At 40.5% G+C, this 9,556-nt stretch overlaps 1 protein-coding gene across 5 annotated transcripts in view; it reads left to right on the top strand.

Moving 5' to 3' along the window:
* Positions 1 to 5,564: 5,564 nt before the first annotated feature.
* LOC109428422 (low-density lipoprotein receptor-related protein 4) overlaps positions 5,565 to 9,556 on the top strand; it is a 121,461-nt gene continuing 117,469 nt past the window's right edge. For 2 of the 5 annotated variants that reach the window (XM_019704175.3, XM_029855822.2), the window contains exon 1: positions 5,565 to 5,974. The gene's annotated coding sequence lies outside the window, so the exon portion shown is untranslated. Of the gene's footprint in view, positions 6,051 to 9,556 lie in introns of all 5 variants that reach the window. The other 3 variants (XM_029855821.2, XM_029855820.2, XM_062844280.1) reach the window with 3 other exon arrangements.

Genomic DNA, 9,556 nt, shown 5'->3' with positions numbered 1-9,556 from the left:
TAGAATACGATGGCATGACGTCTTAATCATGGGTAACTTTGTTTTAATTCGTGCTGGTAACTCTGTGCGATTTTTAGTATCAACGTGACATACTTTTGATAATTAGTCAATGAAAACGAATTCCTACACAAAAACCATGTATGAACGAAATGTTCGTTACACAAAGGAGTATTCGCTAATTAATTTAGTCACGTAAAACAATGTAAAATTACATGACTTTTATATGTAAAATCGTAAAAATATCGTGTTTTTTCGTGATTTTTTAACTAAAATTGTTGAATAACTTCGAAATACGCAATTTAAACACCGTAGTGTCTTCGGCAAAGTTGTAGAGTATTGTTCTAACTATATCTTAACGGTATCTCCGGCATCTTTTCGGAGCATTTTTGTGAATTTCTGAGTAAATTTCTGTTGAAACGGCTAAAAAGCAAAAAATCGATTTGATACACCTTTAAATCTTCATCAATTTGGCTCAATTTTGGACTGAAGACTTGGTTTTACATGTGGATTGATAATTTGATGTGTCTTGGAGAATCGGAGAAAAAAAGTTTCAAAGTGAACAGGTCTAGTGTACAGCTCTGCCACCTTTCTAATTGTTCTTGCAATAATGTTTATTCCATACGCAAAACAGACAATGAGACAAATTGTCCCGATTTCGTAATAGTAGTTTACGCAACAAGATGCAGAATGACGATTTTTACAGCACGAGTCGTACATTTATCCAACAAGGCTTGCCGAAGTGGATAATTACGACGAGTGCTGTAAAAATCGAGTTCTGCTCCGAGTTGCGTACAACGTTTTTTGCAGGTTCAAAAAATACCGCTTGAGGATAGTTTTCCACAAAAATTTTTCAACAAACTGCACACTGATGCGCAATGCACATAGCGCATAGCCATGTTTAAGAAAATCTGATCATAGCAGGTTATACTGTGCAGTTGTCAAACAATTTCGAAACGGCGTCCAGAAAGCATCAAGAAGTTAATCAAAACTAAAAACAGTGCTGTAATGGTTCTTTACGCAACGCAAATCAGTGCTGTAATGAACCATTACAGCACTGTTAATTTGATGTGGGAAAATAGGCCTTTTTCTGTCTGAGTTGCGTGAGATAAAACAGCCTATCACGATGAGAAATTGCAAAAAAAAAAAATCGTACCCTGGCTGTTGAGCCCGGCTCGACAGTCTGCCTACTATGATTTATTAACAGTTGTGTTCAGTAAGAGAGGTTCAGTGGAATATTGGAGAAGGTTGTGAAAAATGGACAAAACCGACAGTGATCATCGATTATTCACGAGTTGAAAGTTGCGCAACCATTTTTTTGTCATGAATAAAAATGTTCGAGATCATGCCGGACGGGCTTGGTGGTCTAGTGGCTACCGCTTTTGATTCATATGCAGAAGGTCCTGGGTTCAATCCCTATCCCGTCCCTTTCCTCCTACTGTATCTTTCTATCTATTTTCCCTCTTTTTCTTTCTACATATATACAGCTTATGTTATGCTAAGTTCATAGCCATCGCTAGAACAGAAACGGATTGGAAAAGTCTTCCTTCCAAGTTTTACAGCTTCACAGTGTCAATTTATCTTATATCGCCTACAAGTTATGAAACCAAGCTAATTGGCTTCTTTAGCGGTGCTGGGATAATTCCATATTTTGAATCTGCATGCCCAACTGAGCCGAAATCCAAATTTTCATCAATTTTGGTGCCCGAGAACCTACCCGAGAACCTTGTATGGGAGCGATTTGTCGAATCACCCCTCGTTGCATTTTGTACTGGGCGGAGCTGTCAAACAGTTACCTAGCTGTCAAAAGGTGATTTCGAAAAATCTCTTTGAAATTGATTTTAGGTATCAAAATAAAGTTATAAAAATCTAAAAAAAACATGGTGGCTCAGAAAAAGGTGTTCTTTCGTATAAAATCAAAAAATGAATACTTTTTTCATAATTTACAAACCCAATTGTACCGCTTCTCCTTCAGGGTAATCAGCACATAATTTACCACCTAAATGTATTCCCAATTTATGGATTGCATCACCGACTATATGTGGCTCCCGTGAGATCTTTGACCCTTTCCCTTCCCAACTGACGGCCAAGTCCTTGCCAAAATGATCCAAAATGCATAAACTGCTTAAATTGCACTTTAATAATAAATGGATTGTTCCAGCCCCTCATTCAGTTGGATCTCCAGTGCAAATCATACCAGCTCAGATCAACAATTATTACTTTATAACTGTTTTATTCGGTCATCAAATAAAATATTTCGGTGTAGATTTTATAAAGTAACGTTTTTTGATGCTTCCGTACTCGTACACACTCGGATAACGAATGAATCAAAAGGAGATGATGAATGAAGATGTGCACATAATTCAATGACAATTCAAAGAGTCGCACACAAACTACATGTTCGTGTGGCGATCATATACTACGTCATACAACAATAACGTAGGAGCAACCATTGACATAAATGTGGTATCTGTAGTGGGTAAATGAAAACAATTATTATTAACACATAATTTTAGCGTACAACTGTCTGCAACAATCTTAGCGTGCATGACACTTGAATGAAGAATTTTCAGTTTTGTGACGGACGGACGTCCTCCGCAGAGAAGTTGTTATAGAGATGCGCGAAGACTGAAACCAAAGGTTCCAATTGAACCGTCAATCGCGGTCCCAATCGAGCAAATTCAAGGAAATAGAAAAACATGGGACACAAACCGCAACATGAAAGCTTAATGAAAGTGTGTTAGTGCAAAGCATGACGTCACCTGTATGCTTGACATCTTATGGGCAGATCAAACTAACACGCACGCGAAAATATAATTTTGTTCACCGCAAAAATTGATTGTTGATGGGCGTGATGTAAATAAACATAACCTAAATCCTCTTCGCGCATCTCTATAACAACTTCTCTGGTCCTCCGGTGTTCGCTGTTTGCATGCAGTGAAAAACAAAATCGGCTGATGATAGAGCGGTCGAAGCGCTTTGATACCATAATGTACAGTCAGTCTAAGCGATGCCTTATTCCATTTTACGAGCCGATTTTATGAGTGAACATATGACAGGAAGTGGTGTGAATATCAATATCATCAACAACAATGTTGTCGTTTCGTAAAATGACTCATACTTCATTACACCAACAAAGCTAGCCATGAAAATGTTTGACGATTCTCAGATCATTTTGACAGACCACTTGCAGACCACACACATGCACGAAAAAGACGGATATAATCAACTTTATCGATTTTTTGCTATCCTTTTCATGCTCATGTTACATCTGTCAAAATGACCTGAGAGTTGTCTATCATTTTGAGGTTAGGTTCGTTGGTGTAATAAAGAATTATCTGTTACCAGCTGGGATTTGAGACTGAAACTTGTGCGCCTCATTTTTCTCAAGATGTATCGTCATGAGCTGATTAAATTAGAAAATTTCATGACAAAAACTTCCTAAACAAACGAGAATTGAAACCATAACCAATTGAGAGTCTATAGTCGTATCGCATAGACTAACCAGTAGGCCGTCCCTTATTTTGCAAAAATTAGAAATGTTATAAGTTCGTTAGTGGAAAATGATCGTTTTAGCTAAAAAATGATCGTGTCAAAATTTGAAGTCCGTATCTCAAGGCTAAGTGGTCCCTCAAGGGGCCTAAAGTTGTCAAAAATTGTATGGGACCAAAAAAACATCAAATTTTTTTTCGACAAAACAAATACGCTATTACACTAAAACCGGTGATTTTAGGACCCTAAAGGGCCAAAAATGTGCTTAGATTTGCGATATCTCTACTCGTTTCCAAGATATTGACAAAAAAACAACCGAAAGATCAGCATTTTTGACCATTTTTTTAGATTCCGAAGGAAACCTACCAGCGCTTGAAAATTGAAGCGTTTTACCTCAGACGAATCAAAATTTTTTCTTCTTTGACCGGCGCTTTTCAACCCAAAGCGGTAGCAATATGCCTTCATTGGCTAACATGCTTCAGAAGCAAGTTAGAGCGGGAGCAATAAAAAATATGAGTGAGAGTGAGGGTCGACGATTCAGCGCCGTGCGGCTCTCTGAATCTCTCTCTTCGCCGGTGTATACGGCAATGAATATATTTGATTTTTATCTCGTTATTACAGTGCAAATGACATAAACTCGAATTAAATCGATTATACAGTAAAACCTCCATGAGTCGATATTGAAGGGACCATCGACTCATGGAAATATCGAGTAGTGGAACATAAATCCTTTGGGAGGCTTTTTGAGGGGACCATCATAGTAACCCAGAAATAATTTTTCAGTATGGATAAATTTACCTCCATGAGTCGATATCGAGTCAAGGAACATCGACTCATGGAGGTTCGACTGTAATAGTCACGTCCATCATTCTCTTATGGACAAATTGATTGTTTTTACAAGTTTTGAGCAAAACATAAATCCACTGAATCATTTACGCATCTTCAGCCTCACCGCAGCAAGTGAGAAATAATCGTTACCAGTCGATATGCTTCACCAGCCAACCGACCGATGAGGAATAGTGGTCGTGGTTGGTTCGGTTTCTCTTTGCTCCCTGTGCGTGTTCGTTCGTAGGGATGGTTGGCGCTGATGACTGATCGTACCATTCATATTCACTCAATTTCAAGCACTGCTACCCTATTTTGTTCAATAACTCAAATCGAGTAGAGATATCGCAATTCTAAGCACATTTTTGGCCCTTTAGGGTCCTAAAATCACCGGTTTTAGTAGATTTGCGTGTTTTTTTGTCGAAACAAATTTGATGTTTTTTTGGTCCCATACAATTTTTGACAACTTTAGGCCCCTTGAGGGACCACTTAGCCTTGAGATACGGACTTCAAATTTTGACACGATCATTTTCTAGCTAAAACGATCATTTTCCACTAACGAACTTATAACATTTCCAATTTTTGCAAAATAAGGGACGGCCTACTAACCATACACTTGAGTTATATACGGAAAAAAGATGTTGAGGTTCTTCGTTACCAAGAAATTGTTTTTCACCTTTGCTCACGCAGCGCATGAGACAAGCTCCCCGGGAGCGTTGCGCCTAGCTCGCACCCACCAGATTTTTGTAAACCTCCTAGCAGCGCAGCACACTGCGATTTTGAAGATCTGACAATTTGGTGGGAGGCTCGCTGTCACATTTATGTACACATGAGCAACGTGAAACTCTGGTTGGGATAAATTATAATTGCTACGCCTCCTTTGTTTCTTGTTTTGTCCGACAATTCTCGTCTTTGATTATATTTACCCTAAAATTAATCTATAATACACAATATATTGTTGAGTAACCAAATTCTAAAAGCAGTAATCTTATTAGCGCTCCCAATAAATTGTAAACCAAACATTTGGTTTTCCATTCGAGTGTAAAACACCGTGCTTCCCCACCGTAATCACACTCATCCAATTCAAACCCATTTCGCACAATCTCTCCACGCCCAGCATCTCTCCACAGTCAGTGACAACGGTATGGAAGCTGCACACTCCCTTATCAATCACACGCAAAAGCTCCATCGGATGCTGGCAGTTGCGAAATTGCTATCATCTCATCTCTGAATGCGACGACGGACGACGACGGCTCTTCAGTCTCGAGTCAGCCACATAGAGAAGCACAAGCAAAATCACGAAACAGCGCAAATTCCCAAACAGCATTCAGCACAGGACTTTCTTCTACACAGGAGCAGCAACGAGCAGTACTGAGAGAGATTGCCACCATCTTGGAAAATTTTCAAAGTGCAAATCCGGTGGAAAAGTGTGTCGTTTCGCGTTCGGGAAAACGTTGGCCAGTGTCGGCGCGTGGCCGCGAGGTGTCCGCGAGTGCCGCAAGTGACGGAATGGTCCGGCCGGATGGAGTTTTTCCACGGCCCCTGCGGGATGGACCGCGGCAGTAAAAATGGATGAAAATCTGCTGCCAAGTGAAGAGGAGCCCACATCACGCCCACGTGAAAAAACGCCCCAACGGCGCCCCAAGGATATAGGCACCAAGTAGGCGTTGGGTGGTGGTGGTAGTGATTATGGAGTAGAAGTGCGATTGCTGCGATTTTTCGGGTTTCTTGGATGGGTTGACATTTTTTTTTTGTTTTCGTCGGGTTTGACCTCTTGCAACGGGATCTCGGAAGGAAAATTTTTCCGATCTTGAGAATTGTTCGCGAAAAACACACCCATTAAAATCTTTGTTGTTGCAATTGGTGGGGTCTCTCTATCACTCTCTCGAAGAGAGATTGATGGTTTTGCTCTCCGAAGTTGTCTCTTTCTCGTTTTTCGTGGGTTTGATTGAACTATTCCAAAAAGCTGGAGAACGATGGCGACGAATGCTTTTGAATCCATCTGGTTGGGCTTTCTGTTTGCAGTCGTTGTCGTCCTTCGATTTCTGTGTCCTAGCAGTATAAGTATGGGGAAGTAGGAGAGTGAGGTAAAATGTACTGCTTATAGAACATATGTTCAATGGACAGATGCAGAAGTTCATTATTTTGGCGTTGAAGCGGTGTCGTGTTTATAGAAAACAAACTTGTTTCTATGGCCAACTAGTCCGTGACAGTTGCACACAGCCTACTACGATCTTAGATCGTATTTTTGAGCATTGTATATTCCAATTTTCATCCTTCTGCTGGAGCATTACGTCTGGGGTTGTCAACTGACGTCAACCACGAATACATGCACCGTAGTCCACATTAGTTTTGCATGTTTGAAAGAATAACACTTTTGGGAAATCAAAAAGATCTGTACACGATAACTTGTAATTGTTCGTTATCAAGTGTTATAACTTGAGTAAACCATTTGAAACAAGCATTGCGTAGTTTAATCAAAATAAGTAAAATGTGCATTTTGCACCAGACTCCCCGTGCCACTATTTGCTTAGTGCCTGCCTAGCGCCACGCCGCCATGACCTCCGTCAACTGGCAGCGCGCTCCAACCGAATAAAGGAGGTTCCACAGTGTCTCCAACAACGAAAACGAACGCAACGCGGTTACAACTACATACATGCAGGCGCTGCCCTTATTGCGGGAGAGAGAGAGTCGCTTTTGCGCTTTCATGTTGGTGTGGTCCTCCTCTGATGGAGCCCAGTTTCATTGAGGAAATTTTTCTTGAATTGGATTTATGATATGTATTTCTATACATATGTAGGTATTGGGCGAAGGTATGGTCGGTTGGTGAGGCGGCGGCCATCTTTGCAGCTGATGCAGCAGCAGCGAGAATTGAAGGTGATGAGAGTATTAATAAGGATTCACTGAATTCAGCTTGCAGTTGGTCTGCAGTTAAATTTGAGGAAATATTCTATGAATTAAATGTTTTAATTAAAGAAGAAACATTTCGTTTATATGAGAACAATTCCAACTTTCAAGAGGTCTAACACATTCAAAACTTTTTTGAATATTGTGTGCATCTTGCGGTAACAAAAAGTCATATTCTGAATGTTTATTAACGGGGTCACTAAAACAAAAATGACACATCATTCACTACTGCAGCCAAAGCGTAGCTCTTTCATTGTTTTCACATTTTAAATCGCATTATGTCAACATAGTCGATTCTCGTTTATGTGAGATTGTATGTATACTTTAACAAGTTTAGTTTTTCATTTATACGATTTCATTTGTACACCAATGCGAATTACACTGACATATTAAGATAAAGTTGTAAGAAGAGTACGTGATTAGGCGAGTTGATTGGCATTCGCATTACCTAGCGAAAATGGCTATGCTTTTACAAGTAGAGACTTGGCATCTAGAAATCCAGGCTAGTTTGGCTGACCTGCAATATCAGACGGTGTGCACTATTGCGATGTAATATAGCACCTTATGCGACTACAAATATTCGAAAAAAAAGCAATTCTTATCACCTCAGTGTTAAACTAACCACCTTTGGATTATCGATCCACAAATAAAAATTAACACCGAGCATTACTGAAGTATGAAACAAGATGATTAATTATCATGACGTTCTAACTCACCTCAGTAGTATTTTATGAATTGCACTTGAATAACCACAGCGCACGTGTTTGGAGTTGAAAACAACGTGATTTTCCGCACAGTTTTCACTACCCCTCACTGTCTTATGATGCTATGTTCTCTTTCTTGTAGCTTTTTGGCACTGAAACTGGCATAATCAGAAAAGTACCATGTGAAGTAGTATAGTCATCGCAATACGCAATTAGGCGAATTTATCTGACATTTCAGTCTAGATCCCATCATTGCTTATACTTCCCATTGAATTTGATTTTCACTAAAATCCATTTTCTAAGAGAAAATAGAACCTTTGTGTCGGATATTTTAAACTTAAAAGTTTAGTGCTTTTTTAACCCTAGTAGGATGTTCGGTTCAATATGACCCCGACAGTCTCACTGAACGTTCACAACGCCATCTTTGTGAGCTTAGCGTAACATCCTTGTAGGGTTAAGCTAGCTCATCATAATGCTGGACGACTCTCGCTAATTGTTGAACTGTTAAATCCAATAGTTGAAATTTTACATATTTGTTAGACTTTCATTTTCAGAAGGGGGGGACAGCTCTCGGGGTGCCGGGGATTCTTCAGGGCTACTAAGTTTCAGGGATAGTACAGAGGCGTTTGAAGGATTTTTTGGGGAATTTACAACGATTCCGGAGGGGTTTTTCAGATGAATTTAAAGAGATTCCAAGAAAGTTTCGCGGATTTCCTAAGGGGTTTCAATGCGTTTCAGGGTTTCAAGAACACCGTTGAACCCCACAGAAAAAACCCTGGAACGCTCCTGAAACCCTTGAAGCCCGCTTAAACACCCTGAATCGTTCCTGAAATCTCATGGAACATCCCTAAACTCCCTGGTGTTTGGAACGCCCGTAGCACTCCCTGAACAACCCCCCCCCTAAAACACGCTCCTGAAACCCCTAGAATGTCCCTGAAGCTGGAACACCCTGGAACGTCTCTGCAACATCATAGAACGCCCTGAAATCCCCATGAAACTCCCTGGAACGCCACTGAATCCCCTTAAAAACTCCTGGAACGCTCCTGAAACCCCATAGAACACCCTGTAATGACCCTGGAACACCATGGAATACCCCTAAAAATCCCTGAAATACCTGAAACGTCCCTGAAACCCCTTGAAAAACTCAGGAACACTTTTTAAATGCGTTGAAACATTTTGGAAGGGCATTGGAACCCCGTAAACTCCATGGATCACCCTGGGACTCTCAGAAACTCCCTGGAAAATCTCTGAACCTCCTTGAAACACCTGAAACGATTCTGAAATCCTCTGGAGCACTCCTGAAGTTTCCTGGAAAATATCTGAAACACCTTTAAAACCCCTTGAAAGTCCCTGAAACCCCCTAGAACGCCCTGGGACCACCAAAACTTCCTGTGACGCCTCTTAAACCCCCTTGAAAACTCCAACAAACGCTCTTGAAACCAGCTGGAACACCCTTAAACATCCCTGAAACCCAATAATGGAACTCCTCTAAATCCTCGTGAAATCTCAAGGAACGTCCCTTAAACCATCTGTAACTCCTTGGACACTTCTGAAATCCCCCTGAGACTCTCTAAAACACTCAGGAACACCCTGAAACACCTATAAAAACCCTATGAAACACCATGAAACTC

The sequence above is a fragment of the Aedes albopictus genome, chromosome 1, assembly GCF_035046485.1.
Source record: "Aedes albopictus strain Foshan chromosome 1, AalbF5, whole genome shotgun sequence".
NCBI classification, from domain to species: domain Eukaryota; kingdom Metazoa; phylum Arthropoda; class Insecta; order Diptera; family Culicidae; genus Aedes; species Aedes albopictus.
Note: the sequence above shows the minus strand (reverse complement) of the source record. Positions and strands in the feature narration are given on the sequence as shown.